Below are 20,978 nucleotides of genomic sequence, written 5' to 3'. Positions count from 1 at the left end.
GCAACGTTTCAGCGTCCTGCTACTCATGCCAGGAATATAGTATATGCATATGATTAGTATGTGTGGATAGAAAACACACTGACGTTTCTAAAACTGGTTAAATAATGTCTGTGACTATAACAGAACGTGAACAGCAAGCGAAATCCCAAGAAAAACCTGGTCACAAAAACCACAGAAAAGTATTAATCCGCCAGTCTCTTAATTGTTTATTGCAAGCAAAAATATATAGCCGGGAGCTTGCAGTTCCTACAACCAAAAAACGTCATTTTCATTGACAAAAATCCTTTGTGTAATGACAAAAAGATCCTTCATTTCGTCCAGCATACAGGAAAATATTTTTGGAAGAGAGACAAAGGAAGGGAGCTTTTTCCTGAACCAGATAGGCTATACAAATTGATATTTTGGGCATACATGGACGGATTTAATCGGGAAAAAGACCCAATTGTGATGTTTATGGAACATATAGGAGTGCCAACAAAGAATATCATCAAAGGTAATGAATGTTTTACATTTTATTTCTGCGTTTTGTGTAGCGCCGGCTACGCTAATTATTTTGTTTACGTCCCCTTCAGGTATATTGGGGTGTTGCATGCTATCAGATAATAGCTTTAATTCAATACCCTGCATGTGTGTTTTAATGAACGTTTGAGTTTTAACGAGTACATTTAGCATTTAGCGTAGCGCGTTTGCATTTCCAGGTGTCTAGATGAGACGTCTGCGTCTCAGGTGGGAGCAAGAGGGCAATAAGGCCCGAAGAGGTGTGGTATATGGCCAATATACCACGGCTGTTCTTATGCACCTCGCATTGTGGAGTACCTGGACACAGCCCTTAGCCATGGTATATTGGCCATATATCATATATCATAGTATCCTTATTGCTATTATTAACCGGTTATGAACGTAATTAGAGCAATTAAAGTAAATGTTTTGTCATACCCGTGGAATACGGTCTGATGGCTGTCAGTCAATCAGCATTCAGGGCTTGAACCCCCCACTGTAGCGGGTGCATTACCATATACCAATGTACAGCGTATAGGTTATGATGTGTGCTTTTGTCAGGTCTAGTAATGTCTAAGCTTATGTGCCTTGCAATGTTTAAAAAATATTTGAGTGTGGATACTGGTTGTGCTGACTCTGAGTGCCCCTGTCCCTAAGCCATGTTGACAATGCAGCTGCAGCTGTGCCATATTGGCAGTAGGTTATGTTGTTAAAGCCCTTCTCACATCTACTCTGCAGGATAGTGCTGTCATTTTTTCATGTGCGTGCGTTCGAGCATCTGTGCGTCTGTGAGTGTGCATAGGCCCGTCTCTTTGCCAGCACAGTGGGAGACCTTTGTTATTGACGAGGCCTGGTTTTCATAGCAATGCTGCCAGCGCTGCATTGTTTACCCCCCTGTGTACCTCCAACACTGTCTCAGTGTGAGGGAGGCCCTGTGTGGGCCTTGTGTGTGTTTCGGCCCTGTGTGGAGCCACCTTTCTCCGTCCCATAACCCCCTCACCCCCTCTGAGGGCCTCTATAGCTCAGGCCTCAGCGTGACCCTGGTACTGGGTATTGAGAGGGAGGGAACAGGGCATCCTACTGTGCCCCGAAAGCACTGAAAGGTTAGGGCCACTGTAGGCCTAGGAGATGCAGCTGGGGACCGTATTCAAACCCTCCATCACCATCAGAGAGATATTCTCCTCTTTTGTTTGTTAGCCATGTGAAAGATAATTAGGTAAACAACTCATAGCATGACTATGATAGGGGTTTGAGCGTGTTCTGTGTGGTGTCGTTATTATTGTGAAGTACCTGTTTAGGCAAGTATTCAATCCAAATTATTAAGTTATTTCAAGAAGAGGTGGAATCCCGACAGTGCTGTATAAATGATGGTTAAATGTTTTAGAAAAATTTTGTGAATTTGAGTGAGTTTTCACCTGGTGAAGAGGCCTTTTAGAAATGAATGTGGCTGCTTTCTTTTTTAACTTATCTATTTTCTTTCCTCCCACTTCCTCTCTCTCTTTCTCTCGCTCTCTCGTCCTCCCTCCCCCTCTCCCCCACTCTCCTTCCTGCATCATGAGGCAATTAATTCACTTCGATTTCTCTCTTCCGCTCGGGTCCAGATGCGGTCATTTGGAGATAGAGAGGCTGGAAAAGTCTGGCGGAAGGATTCATCTCTTCCTACCTCCTACTTTGTGTTTTATCGCTCTCCCTTTAAAAGTATGTTAAATGGAGAGCTGCCCTTGTAGATCAACCCCATGCAATTCCCTGTCAATCTCCACAATGGTAGTGCTGTTGGTGGTGTAGTCTATTCTTTTGGATTCAGTACTGGACAAACCGCAGGTATCTGAGCTGTCCAACTACAGGCCATGTAAACTAAGCTGTGACAGCTGTCATTGGTGAGTTATTATGTTTCCTTTAGCATGAACAACATGAGCTTGATACAAGAGCCAAATTATGATAGTATGGATGGGTGGTGGATGTGATGGGAACACCAATCGGGAGTTTGGTGACAATTGAAGTTATTGGTGATTAGGTAGATGGGGGTTACATTAGTAGGTACTATTACAGTATTGCTAAGTACTGGCATCACAATTCTGTTACATAACCACCCCTGCAGCAGTAGGAAGGATCAATCAACAGCCATTTTATTTCCATTCTTCCTGGCACCATGAAACACAATGGTTCTAACATTCTGCTAATGTTACGTAGGGCTGCAGAGGAGCGGGTGTTTCAGGAACTATTTAAGGGCCTTTTGTCAGCCTTGTGACAGATTGTGAAAATGAATAGCAAGCGCACATCCTGGAACACAAGGTGTGTGTGTGTGTGTGTGTGTGTGTGTGTGTGTGTGTGTGTGTGTGTGTGTGTGTGTGTGCGCGCATGTGTGGTTGCGGGTGTGTAGTTGCGTGCTTCCGTGTCTGCATGCATTTGAGTGTACGCTTGTGTGTGTGTTTGCGAATATGTGTGTGCACGGGTACATAAATGCCTTTTGTGTGTGTGTGTGTGTGTCTGTGTTACAGAATGGCGCCCTCCGTCACGACCACCTGAGGGGGTTGATGACGAGGGAGGTTGACAACACCTCAATGCATCCCTTGTTCCCCCGCCAACATGTTTATTTGCTCTTAGCCTTTCTTCCCTCCCACACACACACACACTCTTAGCTCTTAGGCATACAGGGGAGATTACTGTAGAGTAGATAATGTTTCCTGTTCCGTCACGTAGCACATTCTAAAACCCCTACACAGCGCAGGCAAAGCCACTTACACAGCTGTTCGCATATGACAAGGACGTTTTGGCCTGATACTTTTACCCTTCACATTGTTTCCTTCATTCCACCTGGCCTTGGTGTTCTCTGGTTGATATGGCGTTCATTTGGAGAGACAGGCTCTACTTCTTGGCCTCATTCTCTGCAGAGGATTTCCAGTACCTACTGTACCACGTACTTAGCGCTTTTTGTTTCCTGCGTGTGTGTGTGTGTGTGCATGATTTGATTTAATATACATCAAAATATGATTACATTTTGGTCACAGCAGCCTTTAATAATCATTTGGTGAGTATTTATATTATTAATTGGAAATCAGTTTTTTTTTTTGCATTTCCCTAGAGTGAAGTGCCTTGCTCAAAGGCACATCGACAGAATTTTAACTTTGTTGGCACAGGGTTTTGAGCTAGCAAACCTTTGGTTACTGGCCCAATGCTCTAACCGCTGGGCTACCTTCCACCCTTTATCAGCTTGTTTCCTGTTCATGGTGGGACCTGTGGGAAGTCTAACACCCTGAGTGAGTCATGCATTGTGTCCCAAATGGCACTCTATTCCCTATATAGTGTACTTGTTTTGACCAGAGCCCTATGGGCCATGGCCAAAATTAGTGCACTGTATAGGGAATAGGGTGCCATTTGTGACATCCGTGGAGACTTGTCCTGGGCATAATAAACACTGATTGGGGGTTATTTTCTGTGAATCAGGCCATTGTTAACTGTACCATTTTGATTGTCGGTGCATTTATTTCCACCTCATCTGAGCTCACAGCCAGGCAAAAAAACGACCAAGAAGAAATGTTTTGAACAAAGTAAACTTCATGAATTTATTTGATTCAAAGAAACATCAAAGGTTCCCGGAATCCCTTTTTCTCAGTATATATGACGGGAGACCTGAGGAGCATCTGACATTGCGTTGAAGAGATCACATGAGAGAAGGAACTGTACTTCAGCCTCAACCATACCATACAGTAAGCCTAAGCAAGCGTACTCTCTGCATTCCTAATGACACCCTATTCCCTATATAGTGCACTACTTGTAGTACTTTTTACCCACAGAGGGCCCTGATCAAAAAGTAGTTCACGGAATAGGGTGCCATTTGAGAGACACACCCTGAGACATTTGCCACATGAAGTCGTGTACTTGCTCTTTCACCCTGGGGTTGTCGCTTCAAGTCCCACACCAGCTGTTATCCTAAAACTCAAACAACCCTATGTCACTTTTATGCCCCCGTTTAGAATAGGTAGCAGGCTAAGGCTGGATGAATATACATACAGTATATTGAGTCATATATTATTGCTTATGCTACTGGTGGTGGTAGTATATTAGTGTTGTTGTCGTCGTCCGAGTCTTGACAGGACATGTCTTCATTCGTATAATACCACAACACTGAGCTGGTAAACTTAGTCTGTTCTGTAATGGAGTCAATCACCTTACAAGACCACCGGCATTATATGCAAAACAGTATAAAACACATCTGCAGTCCTCAGATGTGGTGACTCACCTTCTGATAGAACAGCATTCGACTCGAGGCTGAACTGTTCTGACTTCATAATCCACTGTATTCTTATACCTGCCATTTCACCAGTAATACGCAGGCCCTAGTCTAAATGCTTTGTAGTCATAAACATTCTAACCATGGACTAGTTACGAGGACATTCTTCAGAACTCCGCTTTAAATTAATACCCATTCCAATGTCAGTTTCAATCAGGCAATATCCACTGTATTAATTGGTGATATTGGTTTTCAAATGACTGGTGATTTGCTCCCCTCAGCTCGTGTTTCTGGATGTAAATAACTGATTTGGGTGACTGTCTATCTGTCGGTACCCATTTCGCTGGGCTGGATAATGGGGTACGTTGTTTTTGTGAGGAGCAGTATTGAGCTCATTTCAAGGACAGGTTGGAGTGACTGAGTGCCATGAAAATTGGGTTTTAGCCACGGCTGATATCTGTGTTTCTGGTCAGGAGCTTGTCACAAACTAATCAGAAAATATGTTTCCCACAAGTCACCTCTGGTTGCATTTTTACATCATGCAGTGTTTGGAAGATATGAGGGTCGAGTTTGGATAATAATTGTTGGCGTTTTAATATTTCGTTTTTAGATTGTGACTTCTTTCTCTTGAAATTTCATCTCGCTGCGTAAATTATGAAAATAGCACAGAGAGAGTCGGCTGTAGAGGCGTCTGAGGTTAGACAGACAGATGGGTGGACAGCCTCTATTCCCCCCACCATTCCTCTAGCCTTCCCTACTTTACTATTTTCTGTCTCTCTCACTTTCGCTCTAGCATGTTCACCTCTTCAACTCTTTCTCACTTCCCATCCCCTTTCATTTAGACTGGTTTATTTAGACTGGTTATCACAGATGAACAAAGCCAGAAAACATTTCGAACCCTCAGTCTGTTTATTTGTTCTTCCTTTGTCTGTCTGTATTATTAATTATTCACTCTCTTCAGTCTTATCTTCCGTCCCTGAGAGATAAGTGGTTTTTCCTTAGTGGTTTTCTCATAACCTGCTCTTTCTCCCTCCAAGGCCTACAGACAGAGGGATGGGGGGGGGGGGGCTTTCCTCGCCCGTACCCAAATATATAAAAAAGAAATATGGACACCCAGCCTAAACAGACCCGAGAACAACCAAACCTGGCCCATATATACCCGATCTGATCCAATCCGAGTGAGGGAAGCAGCAGAAACTCTATATTTTCTGCTATATCATTAGCTAAAGCTGTTAACTGAATGCATGCACTGCGGGAGAACGGAACGAAAGAGTTAGCAGTAGGCGCAGTGCGGAGTCTGTGTGTGTGTGTGTGTATGTGACTAAGTGGCGCAAAGAGGAGAGAGAGAGAGAGAGAGAGAGACAGCAGTGTCATGACTGTCTTGATTAGGTCAGGTTACAGGAGACCACAACCCTACAGATTATCTCTCAACCCCAACAGAGGAGGAGAGATCTAGGGGTCAGAAGACGTGGGGGATTTTGTAGCCCCTCACGCCCCTGGTAAATCTCAGAATATGAAAATGTATGTCATTTTTGTTCTGTTATTAAAGGTTAATAGATTACGTTATTATGAAAACATTGTAATGTGAAGGGTTTTCCTAGTATATGTTTGATGTTTATACATTGTACGTTGTATGGAAAATATCCAAATCAAAGAGAATGTTTTGGGGAAGATGAAATGTTAAGTTAGTTGTCTAAAATGGGATTTGAAAAAAACCTAGCCCTTGCCTCATTAACTCGGGAACGCCCAGAGAATTGCCCTAAAGGCGGCTACGCCCACTTCTGACCTAAGGGTATAAAACCTGTGATTATAGAATTTACAAGAGGACTACGTGACCCCAGCTGCAGTGAGGTCTAAAAAGTAAACGAACCCAGAACACAACGCAAGTTTGAGGACAAAGAAATCCTCTTCTACCCAAGCTATGGATGAGTAGCTGTGTCTAAGCGGATTAATTCAAGTCGAACCACCTAGCCTCCATCTCCCATAGAATCGTGGTATCTGAAGGGTTTCATTCCTATGCTGTGAGCTCTGAGCTACAGAGCTGTCTGGCCTCAGAAAACCCCTTCCAGAGAAAGGGGTGCGGGAACAGACTCCTAAGCCAAAAAGGACACGGACACCGGGAGGACGAGCAGGGAAGTGCGCAGGAGAAGTGCGTCTTCGAACTGCGGAACGGTCAATGCAGAGAATCCCCGGAGATCATCCCCACGTAATTACATCATTATATTCTGACCCATAAGAGTGGCAGTTTGGGCAAGGCTAGGGTTAGAATAGCATAGCTGACAAATTCACCCAAATGTATATTTCTCTTGTGTACTTATTTTTTTCTCTCTCTTTTGAAATTCCCATTGTGGGTAACCGCGCCATAGTGTGTTGGCCCGTTATACTAAGTTCTAATCAATAGCCTGTTTTGTCTATGTGTATCTTTTATCATCATTTTAACTTTTTAGTAAATAAATATTCAACTAAGATTGGTGTGGTACGAATTCATTAGTGAGACCCGGGTCCGTGCAGATTCATGGGCTATACGACGTTCAGAACGAGATTGTTAGAGGCAACAGGTTAATTAGCGGCTGTTGTAAAATCGACATTCTGATATTCTTTGAGTTAATTTGGGGAATAGAAACTCAATAAAAACGAGTTTTTCCATGGTGCCCCAGGTTAATGAGTTAATAAAGGCTTGATTCAGTCAATCACGCAATTAGAAACTTGTAATCATTCGATGAGCAACAGTCGTCACATTAACTAATACAGCGTCACGACGGCAGCTACCAAGCCGACTTGCACCAGTTACTAACTTCTAGCTGCCAAAGCTAGGTACCTGTTGTAATATGTCAGGTATGTGTGTGTGTGTGTGTGGAGCACTGGAGGCCTGGACTGAGAGAGTGGCAGAGGTGATCGTGATCACCGTCTAGGTATAGAGTAGACCCCGGATGCCTGGGTGTGGATATGGGCATACATCTACGGCTGTGTGTTTCCCATGGTTAGTGCGAGTTGTTTTTATTTGAGCTCTCCATTTTGCTGTGCCCACAGGACTAGAGGAGAACGTGTGTGAGAGAAAGTCTGTGTGTGTGTGTGTGCCTGTCTCTCTCTCTCTCTGGCCCTGTGTGTGTGTGTGCGTGTATGCGTGTGCGTGTACACTTCTTATCAATGTTATTCATCCCTGTGAAAGATTCAGAGGAAGCAGAGCTGTGTTGAGTTGTTTGGAGGAAGCTCTAAAGGGAGTGGTGAATTAGAGATGAAGAGGCCAAGTAGGATCAAAGCTGCTGGAGCTGAGGTTCTTTTCTGTTATAAAGGTTGTCAGGTGATTATACTCAGTTACAACTGTATGGGGCTTGTGAGGTAGAACCAGAATAATAATGATAATAATAATAATAACTTCCTGTCTTTAACATCCAGGAGGGGGAATTGTGTACAGGGCTCCTAAAGTATAATGTTGACCTGCACTCACTCCAATACAGCCTCATCTGAACCCATCTAACTTACCTCCCTCCTCCAACCTCTCCTCTCTGTCACACTCTGGGGGATTGTCTTTGCATATCGGAGCATCTCAGCCAAAGAAAGAGCAGTAAAATGTGGTGCCTGGACAAAACATTTACACAAATATAGAACAAAACAAAATCACTACCATTTGCGTATCCTGGTGAATTAGCCTAAGCCTCACTATGGATTTCCCTGTCGACGTCCCTGTAACTTGCAGAGTAAATGTCCAAACCCCTTGAGTGTATTTCATATCCTCATTCCTGCTGTTCCCCAGGGCCCAGTGCTGTCACTACCAGCCTGGCTGGATCACTAGGAGCCTGGCTCTGTCACTCTTTCCTAATATACTAAGTGGAGGAAACTCTGTCCATTAGATTAAACTGAATTACTCATGGACCTGCAACTGACTCTGAATATTTCACTGGGTAATGAAATCACAGATATTAGAGGTTGGTGGACGGCAGTAAGCCGCAAGCTCCATCTGAGAGGGTGGCTTGTTCAATCCAAGTGCTCTTGTTAGATTTTTGGGGGGTTTTAAAAGGATCCACCCCTTTTTTTAAATTTTCGCCTAAAATGACATACCCAAATCTAACTGCCTGTAGCTCAGGACCTGAAGCAAGGATATGCATATTCTTGATACCATTTGAAAGGAAACACTTTGAAGTTTGTGGAAATGTTAAACTAGTGTCGGAGAATATAACACATTCGATCTGGTAAAAGATAATACAAAGAAAAAAACATGATTTTTGGGGGGTATATTTTTGTACCATCCATTATCTTTGAAATGCAAGAGAAAATATCATAATGTATTATGCCAACCCAGGCACAATTTAGATTTTGGCCAATAGATGGCAGCAGTGTATATGCAACGTTTTAGACTGATCCAATGAACCATTGTATTTCTGTTTAAATTGTTGTATCAAGACTGCCCAAATGTGCCTAATTGGTTTATTAATACATTTAAGTTCATAACTGTGCACTCTCCTCAAACAATAGCATGGTATTATTTCACTGTAATAGCTACTGTAAATTGGACAGTGCAGTTAGATTAACAAGAATTTAAGCTTTCTGTAAATATCAGATATATATATCCTGGGAAATTCATGCTAATCACATTAGCCTATGTTAGCTCACCACCGATCCTGTAGAGGTTAACCCTTTCCCAAAAACATTCGGAATTAACATTGAAAGCTGAAGTCAAACCATGTCAAACCGTGAGATCTTGTTGGTGGTAGACCTAAAAGGTAGGTGCGTGGGAGTGTGTGTGTGTGTGTGCGTGTGTGTATGCATGCCTGGAGCATGTGTGTGGGTATGTGTGTGCATGTCTGCATGCGTGTGGGCATAAAACCGAAGTGACTCACAAGAACTGCAATTACCAGGACAATTTGACACCTCACAGTAGCCTGAGAATCTGTTGAGAGCTAAAATCTATACACCGTGCCCTCCCTTAATCCCTCTATCCTCACCTCCTTCCCCAACAAGCTCTAAAAGTCTCACTGCACAATTAGACGTTTTCAACATTTCTCCCTACCTCCACCTTGTCCTCCATCCATCCTTCCCTCCCCACTGCTCTCTGGCAGCAGAGGTGTGACACGTACATCACACATGAAAGGTGTAGAGGAGAAATGATGCATTCTCATTTCCACCACTTGCATTTCTAGGTGTCATTGTGGTGACTACCGTGACGACGAGCATAGAGGCTTGCTGTGTGTGTGTGTGTGTGTGTGTGTGTGTGTGTGTGTGTGTGTGTGTGTGTGTGTGTGTGTGTGTGTGTGTGTGTGTGTGTGTGTGTGTGTGCGTGACGAATGTAACGTCGCGCAGTGAGGAAGAAACTAAATGAGAGAGGATGTGTTTAGCAGAGGCAGTGGATCTGGATTGTGTGTAGAGATTACACGTACACACACATGCACACACACACACGTACACACACACACATACACACACACATGCACAGCAAGCAAATATGCACACATACACAGGGGATGTCCTTGTCCCTGTGTCTCTTCCCTCTGATGTTGTCCGAGGACACTGTGCTCTGACGCCACACAAGGACTCACAGACGGAGAGGGAGACGAGGGATTGTGTGTGTGTGTGTCGAAACAGAGTGTAGCAGATTAGCCACCCCTGTCGTATGGTCCATCATACCCTCTATTCTGGGACACTGACTCATGTTTCAGAGCCAGACCAGTGGGTGTCCCACATTAAGATCGTTTTACTTTCAACCAAATTACATTTTGGTTGTTCTTGGAGTCGTGGATGAACAGGGATTGCAGAAGGGGACTAAACATGCACCCCTGAGGAGCCTCGGTGTTGAGGGTCAGCGTAGCGGATGTGTTGCTGCCTATCCTTACCACCAAAGCGTCCTGTCACAGATCTAGTTGCAGAGAGTGGCCTTCATCCCAGGTTCCTTAGCTTAGTGATAAACTTGGAGGGCATTGGTCTTGAATGCTGGGCTGTTGTCAATGAACAGCATTCTCATGTAGGTGTTCCTTTTATCCAAGTGGGAAAGGGAAGTGTGGAGTGCAATAGAGATTGCATCATCTGTGGATCTGTTGGGGTGGTATGCAAATTGGAGTGGGTCCAGTGTTTTCGGGATGATGGCGTTGATGTTACCCACGACCAGCATTTCAAAGATTTTCCTGGCTACAGATGTGAGTGCTACAGGCGATAATCATTCAGACAGGTTACCTTGGCATTCCTGGACACAGGGACTATGGTGGTCTGCTTGAAACATGTACAGTGCCTTGCGAAAGTATTCGGCCCCCTTGAACTTTGCGACCTTTTGCCACATTTCAGGCTTCAAACATAAAGATATACAACTGTATTTTTTTGTGAAGAATCAACAACAAGTGGGACACAATCATGAAGTGGAACGACATTTATTGGATATTTCAAACTTTTTTAACAAATCAAAAACTGAAAAATTGGGCGTGCAAAATTATTCAGCCCCCTTAAGTTAATACTTTGTAGCGTCACCTTTTGCTGCGATTACAGCTGTAAGTCGCTTGGGGTATGTCTCTATCAGTTTTGCACATCGAGAGACTGAAATTTTTTCCCATTCCTCCTTGCAAAACAGCTCGAGCTCAGTGAGGTTGGATGGAGAGCATTTGTGAACAGCAGTTTTCAGTTCTTTCCACAGATTCTCGATTGGATTCAGGTCTGGACTTTGACTTGGCCATTCAAACACCTGGATATGTTTATTTTTGAACCATTCCATTGTAGATTTTGCTTTATGTTTTGGATCATTGTCTTGTTGGAAGACAAATCTCCGTCCCAGTCTCAGGTCTTTTGCAGACTCCATCAGGTGTTCTTCCAGAATGGTCCTGTATTTGGCTCCATCCATCTTCCCATCAATTTTAACCATCTTCCCTGTCCCTGCTGAAGAAAAGCAGGCCCAAACCATGATGCTGCCACCACCATGTTTGACAGTGGGGATGGTGTGTTCAGGGGGATGAGCTGTGTTGCTTTTACGCCAAACATAACGTTTTGCATTGTTGCCAAAAAGTTCAATTTTGGTTTCATCTGACCAGAGCACCTTCTTCCACATGTTTGGTGTGTCTCCCAGGTGGCTTGTGGCAAACTTTAAACAACACTTTTTATGGATATCTTTAAGAAATGGCTTTATTCTTGCCACTCTTCCATAAAGGCCAGATTTGTGCACTATACGACTGATTGTTGTCCTATGGACAGAGTCTCCCACCTCAGTTGTAGATCTCTGCAGTTCATCCAGAGTGATCATGGGCCTCTTGGCTGCATCTCTGATCAGTCTTCTCCTTATATGAGCTGAAAGTTTAGAGGGACGGCCAGGTCTTGGTAGATTTGCAGTGGTCTGATACTCCTTCCATTTCAATATAATCCCTTGCACAGTGCTCCTTGGGATGTTTAAAGCTTGGGAAATCTTTTTGTATCCAAATCCGTCTTTAAACTTCTTCACAACAGTATCTCGGACCTGCCTGGTGTGTTCCTTGTTCTTCATGATGCTCTCTGCGCTTTTAACGGACCTCTGAGACTATCACAGTGCAGGTGCATTTATACGGAGACTTGATTACACACAGGTGGATTGTATTTATCATCGTTAGTCATTTAGGTCAACATTGGATCATTCAGAGATCCTCACTGAACTTCTGGAGAGAGTTTGCTGCACTGAAAGTAAAGGGGCTGAATAAATTTGCACGCCCAATTTTTCAGTTTTTGATTTGTTAAAAAAGTTTGAAATATCCAATAAATGTCGTTCCACTTCATGATTGTGTCCCACTTGTTGTTGATTCTTCACAAAAAAATACAGTTTTATATCTTTATGTTTGAAGCCTGGAATGTGGCAAAAGGTCGCAAAGTTCAAGGGGGCCGAATACTTTCGCAAGGCACTGTAGGTATTACAGACTATATCAGGGAGATGTTGGAAATGTCAGTGAAGACACTTGGGTTAGTGTCCTGCTCCTTGAAAGCGGCAGCTCAAGCCTTTAGCTCAGTGTGGATGTTGCCTTGTAATCAATGGCTTCTGGTTGGGATATGTACGTACGGTCACTGTGAGGACGACGTCGTCAATGCACTTATGAATGAAGCTGGTGACTGATGTGGTAAACTCCTCAATGCCACTGAGTCCCGGAACATATTCCACCCTGTGCTAGCGAAACAGTTCTTTAGCTTAGCATCAGCTTCATCTGACTTTCTGTGTGAATTTTTGCTTGTAAGCAGGAATCAGGAAGATAGATTTATGGTCATATTTGCCAAATTGAGAGAGAGAGAGAGCATTTTGTATGTGTCTCTGTGTGTGTAGTGGAGTAAAGGTGATCTAGATTTTTTTTCCCCCCTCTAGTTGCACAGCTGACACGCTGGTAGAAATGATGTAAGATGGATTTCAGTTTTCTTGCATTAAAATCACTGGCTATTAAGAACGCCACGTTTTCTTGTTTGCTTATGGCCCTATACAGTTTGTTGCGTGCGGACTTAGTGCCAGTATCAGTTTGTGGTGTTAAATAGACAGCTACAAAAATATAGATACAAACTCTCTTGGAATATATTATGTTCTACAACTTATCATGAGGTATTCTAACTCAGGCGAGCAGAATCTCGAGACTTCTTTAATATTAAAAGAATGCGCACCAGCTGTTGTTTAACAAGGAGACACACACCACTCCACTTGAACTTACCCAACGCTACCGTTCTGTCCTGCCGATACATGAACAAAAAAACTGCTTGAATATTGCCCATGTACTTGTTCAGCCAAGTTTCTGAGAAACATAGGATATTACAGTTCTTCAGGTCCAGGTGATTGGATAGTGTCGACCAGAGCCCGTCCAATTTGTTCTCCAGTGATTGTACATTTGCCAAAGAACAGAAGGCAGAGACTGATTATTTACTCATGAGCGCAGTTTCATCAGGGTGCCCGCACGTCGGCCTCTATACTCGTTTCTGAGTGTCGGGGGTAGGTTCTGGTCAGGGGTGAGCAGGATGTCTTGTGCCACCAACTCACTGAAGTAGAAATCTTTATACAAATCGAGGTTAGTGATCACCGTTCTGATGTGTTTTCAGTCATAGGAAGTGATGGCTGATACATTATGAACCAAAAAATGTAAGTCACACCAAATCTCTCACACACACACCCACAGAGAGACACACACACACACACACACACACACACACATCCAATTATCACACATTCATCACCTAGGACTACTGTTGAAGACTTCTGGTTCTGATGTATTGTTCTGACTCAGGCAGTGACTGTGTAGCCGCGACACAGCCGCTGTTATTTAAATCGGCCTTATCCAACAGCTCTTGTAGCTGCACTTGTATTACATTGTCACTTGTTAGAATCAAGTGTTTAAATCTATTTTTGGTAACCCTTTATACGTATGTAAATCTGATATGTTCTTATTCTATTAAAATCTCTCAATACACTGATTATACCAAACATTAGGAACCTAATATGAAGTTGCACGCCCTCAGAACAGCCTCAATTTGTTGGGGCATGGACTCTAAAAGGTGTCAAAAGCATTACACAGGGTTGCTGGCCCATGTTGACTCCAATTCTTCCCACAGTTGTGTCAAGTTGGCTGGATGCCCTTTGGGTGGTGGACCATTCTTGATATACACAGGAAACTGTTGAGCGTGAAACTCAGCAGCGTTGCAGTTCTTGACACAAGCCGGTGCACAGGTGTCCTAAATGTTTTGTATACTCAGTGTACATCTCGCTTTCAAGTGTATTGAAAACAACATCAACCGGCCGCATTCCCCTCCTGTCCATGCTGGTGTAATATCTGATTAGAGTCATGCGTCTCCCTCTCCTCCCTAGGAGGTTTGTGTCTCTTCTCTCCGTGTTGTTTCCTCTGCATACTAATGCCTGTGTGTTTGACTCCAGGGTTCTACCGTTGGCAAGGTCACATGTTCACCTCCTCCTCTCCTCCTCTGATCCACTCTTCATGGGAGTCCCTTGTCTCTGGGCCTGCTAATAGCAATCATCTCTTCAGATAAACAGTTTTGGTCCTTCTAGGGATTCTCCAGCCTCTTACCCTGTTGCTGTGCTCTCTCGCTTGCTCTCTTCTGTCCTCTCTGTAGCCCTCCCTCTGCTCTCCAATGGGGTTCTTGAGGACATTTCAATGCTATGCCACCCTGAGTGTGGGATTCCCAGTGCTCCGGGCTCAATAGTTTGTGAGTGTGTGTATGGGCTTGCCAGAGCCCATACACACACTTATTCTGTCAAGCCACTCTATTCTCCTCTACTGAATGGGAGAATTACTGCCTCCTAATAATCTGCTGCTCTGGAGATCCACAGGGACATGCCTGACCTTCACACACACACACACACACACACACACACACACACACACACACACACACACACACACACACACAGACGGACCAGTGTAGGTTGCTGAGAGGAGGACGGCTCATAATAATGTCTGGAACGGAGCAAGTGGAATGGCATCAAGCACAAGGAAACCATGTGTTCGGTGTGTTTGATACCATTCCACCTATTCCGTTCTAGTCATTACCTTGAGCCTGTCCTCCCCAACTAAGGTGCCACCAACCTCCTGTGACACACACACACGCATCCTCTCCCCTGATTCAGATTTGGGGTGGTCCGGACAAGCCTTGATTTCAATGTCAAGATACCTTGATTTTTGGTTCAGACCAAATCTGAACCAATGATAGACGTCCTTGATTTAGCCCAAGCATAGACGTCTATAATTGGTTCAGATTTGGTCGGGTCCAGACCAATCATAGACATATTTGTTCAACAAGTTTGCACAGCACAGTACAGCAGAGTACAGTAAACTACAGTACACAGTACAGTAAACAAAAGGTGTAGTTGAGTACAGTACCCTACTAAATTCTACTGAATTAAACTATACCGTATTGTACTATACTCTACTGAATTAGAGCAGCAGATTATTAGGAGGCAGTAATTTGTCGGACGTGGCCACAGTGTCCTCCACCCTCCGAGTCTCAGCCTCCAGTATCTAGGTGCCGGGGGGCTCTAGGGTCAGTCTGTTTTATCAGGTGTAATTCTCCTGTCTTATCTGGTGTCCTGTGTGAATTTAAGTATGCTCCCTCTAATTCTCTCTTCCTCCGCTCCCGGAGGACCTGAACCCTAGGACCATGCCTCAGGACTACCTTCCCTGATGACTCCTGGCTGTCCCCAGTACACCTAGTAGTGCTGCTGCTCCAATTTCAACTGTTCTGCCTGCGACTATGGAACCCTGCCATGTTCACCGGACGTGTTACCTTGTCCTGGACATGCTTTTTTTCAACTCTACCGCTCACTTTCTCTCTCTCTCGATCATTCCCGCACCTGCTGTCTCAACCTCTGAATACTCGGCTATAGCCACCTGACATTTACTCCTGAGGTACTGACCTGTTACACCCGCTAGTCTACAACTGCTGTGATTATTATTTGACCCTGTTTGTCACCGATGGACATTTGAACATCTTAAGAACAATCTGGCCTTAATGTCCATGTGCTCTTAAAATCTCCACCCGGCACAGCCAGAAGAGGCCACCCCTCAGAGCCTGGTTCCTCTCTAGGTTGCTTCCTAGGATCCTCTTTTCTAAGGAATTTTTCCTAGCCACTGTGCTTCTACATCTGCATTGCTTGCGGTTTGGGATTTTAGGCTGGGTTGCTGTTTAAGCACTTTGTGACATCTGCTGATGTTAAAAGGGCTTTATAAATACATTTGATTTGAATTAAACTATACTGTACTGTACTCTACTGAATTAAACTATATTGTACTGTACTTTTATGCACTCTACTGTACTCTACTCTAATGAATTAAACTCTACTGTACTGTGCTCTTCTGTGGTCTACTGTGTTGTACTGTACTTTGATGTTCACACTTGTGAAACATAGCCTAGACGTCTTTGCTTCGTTCAGATTTGGATCTGGTCCGCACCGAAAAAATGTGTACTTGTTTGGGGGCGGAGTTTATTCATAAATACCCAGCATGCTTTGCAAGTGTTTACATTTAGGTCTGTGCATTTAACTAAGGGAGATAAACAACAACATATCACAGTCATAGCAACTACAAAAAAAATCTGTAACCGTTACTCAGAATGTTATTGTAATTGAAGTGTTCTATTGGTTGATTTATGATGTTGGATAGATTTTAAGATCATTGCTGCTGGAGTTAAAGCTTTTTTTTTAAAAAGGTAGAAAAAAGAACCAAAATAAATTAAACAAAGTCCAAAAAATATATTTTTTTAAAATAATAAAATGAAAGAAAAACGTGAAATAATAACTAATATAAACTAAAAATCAAAATCAAAAGTAACAGTCAGTATCTGGTGTGGCCACCAGCTGCATTAAGTACTGCAGTGCATCTCCTAATCATGGACTGCACCAGATTTGCCAGCTCCTGCTGTGAGATGTTACCCCACTCTTCAATCAAGGCACCTGCAAGTTCCCAGACATTTCTGGGGGAAATGGCCCTAGCTCTCACCCTCCAATCCAGCAGGATTGTAGGAAATCACATACAGAAAGAGCAGTATGACTGGTGGCATTGTCAATGCCAGAGGGTCATGTCAGGATGAGCCTGCAGGAAGGGTATCACATGAGAGAGGAGGATGCACAGCGTTGAGATTGCCTGCAATGACAACAAGCTCAGTCCGACGATGCTGTGACACACCGCCCCAGACCATGACGGACCCTTATCCTCCAAATCGATCCCACTCCGGAGTACAGGCCTCGGTGTAATGCTCATTCCTTCGACGATAAACGCAAATCTGACCACAAATATACAAATACAAAACCGCGACTCATCAGTGAAGAGCACTTTTTGCCAGTCTTGTTTGGTCCAGCGACGGTGGGTTTCTGCCCAAAGGCGACGTTGTTGCCGGTGATGGCTGGTGAGGACCTGCCTATTGCGGACAGTCTGAACACTGATGGAGGGATTGTGCATTCCTGGTGTAACTCGGGCAGTTGTTGTTGCCATCCCTTACCTGTCCCGCAGGAGTGATGTTCGGTTGTACCGATCCTGTGCAGGTGTTGTTACACGTGGTTTGCCACTGCGAGGACAATCATCTGTCCGCTCTGTCTCCCTGTAGCTCTGTCTTAGGCGTCTCACAGTACGGACATTGCAATTTATTACCCTGGCCTCATCTGCAGTCCTCATGCTTCCTTGCAGCATGCCTAAGGCACATTCGCGCAGATGAGCATGGACCCTGGGCATCTTAATTTTGGTGTTTTTCAGAGTCAGTAGAAAGGGCTCTTTAGTGTCCCAGTTTTGTGACCTTAATTGCCTACCGTCTGTAAACTTTAGTGTCTTAATCACTGGTGCATGTTCATTAATTGTTTATGGTTCATTGAATAAGCATGGAAAACAGTGTTTAAACCCTTTACAATGAAGATCCGTGAAGTTATTTGGATTTTTTTTACAAATTATCTTTCAACGACAGGGTCCTGAAAAGTTTCTTTTTTTATATTATTAGAAAAACGTACATGAACGTATGTGATATAGTGATGGGAAGTTTGTCTCTTTTTAACAATTCTGATCTTTCAGAGTCATTCAGTGAGAATAAAGAATTGTTTTGACTCCTTTCATTCATTTGAGCCAGTAATACCCTAGCATGCAGGATCCCCTACCAGCGAACGATGAACTGAAAACTCAAAAGAATAATGATTCTACAAGCCTAGCGTTCACATATCCTTCAGTACAGGGGGCTTATTTGTGGCTGAGACTTATAACATTTTTCTTTAATAAACAATGTACATTTGTTGATTGCTGGGCATACAAATAAGATCGTTTTAAAATATAGTTTAGACCGGGTCTATTTGTGGAGGCCGCAACGGGGCTAGGCTAGATTGTGAACGGCACTTGGAGGAATGCATTGCTTGACTGCCGTGAGAGTGATACGCAAAATAAAGTTCGCCAACTGCAGCCCCCAAAACAATTTGTTCTCGAGTTTACATTTTTTGAGAAGAGTTTTGGTTCTACAAAGTTGTGTCCTTCATAACATTCTATAATCAATTAATTGCATTCATTCTTGCACGATGAGATCAATTATCAGTCGGTGCAGTTCAAGATGTTTTTATTTATATTACAGCATATTGAATGACTCATTCATATTCCATTCACCCAGCTCAATGTAACATCGGTAGGTTTAGGCTACTACATAATCTTCAATGTTTCCCTGTACCCATCATGAGGTTGCTACAACCTAGCCTACAAATTAAAAATATAATGGGTTGAGATACAAATGGGAGTAATCAAGATGACAAACAGTGACACATTCAGTTCCGCCTTGCAAACTCTTGTCTCCATCTAGATGATCAAGGGTGTAATCATTAGTCCAAAACGAGAGTTTCCATTGAACAATTCAGGTAGGTTTATCCCTGTTTTGTTCTGTTTAAGAAACCTTTTTCAACAGAATCGACAGAATGAATATAGCCCTGATCACCCGCACGCATAGTTCACTTTCATAGCAACCACATGCAAACAAGATCAGCACTTTTCTCGTTGTATAATTCCTTCTCGCATCTACGCACTCTCCTCCTCCTACATTTTGCCTTCGCTTGTGGACTTCAGTGTACAGCACAACAGCTGTCTGTGGCCGGACGAAAAAACCTTTCCAAGCCAAACATAACTCCTAACCACTACACACATCCTACATCGTTGTCAATGTCACTATATTAGCTAACGTCATAGTCAACATACATACTATAAACGAATGCGTTAGTAAACCCTCTACAATCACGCAGTAGAGTGTACAGCAAGCAGTTTAGCAGTTACACTGGCGGGCCTCAGTAGCAATAAATTAATATAACTGAAAGATTAACTTGACTTGGAAGAGTTTCAGTGTTTGATAGCCTTAGCAAACTAGCTAACATGAATAGTATTCCTCTCTGTTTGAACCAATTGAGTAGACTAAATTAGCTAGCTGCATTAGCTAGCTAAGTAGGTCAAAGTGAAAGCAAAATAATATAGCTCTCTATCTATCTCTCTCTCTGCTGCTGCTTCTCAATTTTTGAAGAAATGAATTGGTTCAAAACTGTTCAACTTCTATTTTTCTCTCTCTTTGAGTCAATTACTCACCACATGTTATGCACTGCAGTGCTAGCTAGCTGTAGCTTATGCTTTCAGTACTAGATTGATTCTGTGATCCTTTGATTGGGTGGAAAACATGTCAGTTCATTCAGCAAGAGCTCTGATAGGTTGAAGGACATCCTCCTTGAAGTCATCATAATTACTGTTCAAGTTTATGAAAGGGGGTGAGAGCCATGAGCCTCCTAGGTTTTGTATTGAAATCAATGTACCCATAACAGGATGGAAAATAGCTGTCCTCTGGCTATACCATGGTGCTACCCCAAAGAGTGCTGTTGAGGCTACTGTAGACCTTTTTATATTTTTTATGTTTCACCATTTTTTTTAAATGAAATTCATTGAGTTCGAATGGTCCTCCTCTGAGGAGCCTCCATTGTTCAAAACGTGTATTTTTCTTCTGTATGTTGATCTATTTTCCCTCGCGGACATAATAGACAGGTGCTGGTTGGAGCACATCTCCCGAGTTGCTAAGTCGTTAGAGCATGTATTAATCCTGCTGTAGAAATCAGTGCAGCCAGCAGGTCAAACAAACAAAAATAAATAAATTAGTCACTCTGAAAAAACGAGTCATGACACACGAGTCAGTAAAAATAGTTGTTCATAAAGAATGAATCGTTCGCGAACTGCATGTCACTAATGATATAGATCGGAGCGATAGCACCAATTTTGTTGTAATATTCAGTTGGCTCTTCTCTCTTGTTGAGGTGTGAACATTTATTATTGTGATATAATGCTAGTTTAATTGAGATTGTATAGCAGTTGTAATTTGGCTATAGAATCAATAACTGAAAAATATATATTTTCAATGTCCGTGAAATACGTGTTTTTGACGTTCGTAAAATACATCTTCTAATATTTAATTCAGCACCTGAAATGTACCTGACTTCAACGTCCTGAAACTACACTATATGTACAAAAGTATTTGGCTGACAGGTGTATGAAATTGAGCACACAGCCATGCAATCTCCATGGACAAACACTGGCAGTAGAATGGCCTTACTGGACAGCTTAGTGACTTTTAACGTGGCACAGTCATAGGATGCCACCGTTCCAACAAGTTAGTTTGTCAAATTTCTGCCCTGCTAGTGCTGCCCTGGTCAACTGTAAGTGCCATTATTGTGAAGTGGAAATGTCTAGGAGCAACAACGGCTCAGCCGCGAGGTGGTAGGCCACACAAGCTCCCAGAATGGGACTACAGAGTTCCAAACTGCCTCTGGAAGCAATGTCAGCAC

This window comes from Oncorhynchus mykiss, chromosome 21 (genome assembly GCF_057628025.1).
Source record: "Oncorhynchus mykiss isolate SJ-2025 chromosome 21, ASM5762802v1, whole genome shotgun sequence".
In the NCBI taxonomy this organism is placed as follows: Eukaryota; Metazoa; Chordata; class Actinopteri; order Salmoniformes; family Salmonidae; genus Oncorhynchus; species Oncorhynchus mykiss.
The sequence above is the reverse complement of the archived record's forward strand: the minus strand, read 5'-3'. Positions refer to the sequence as shown.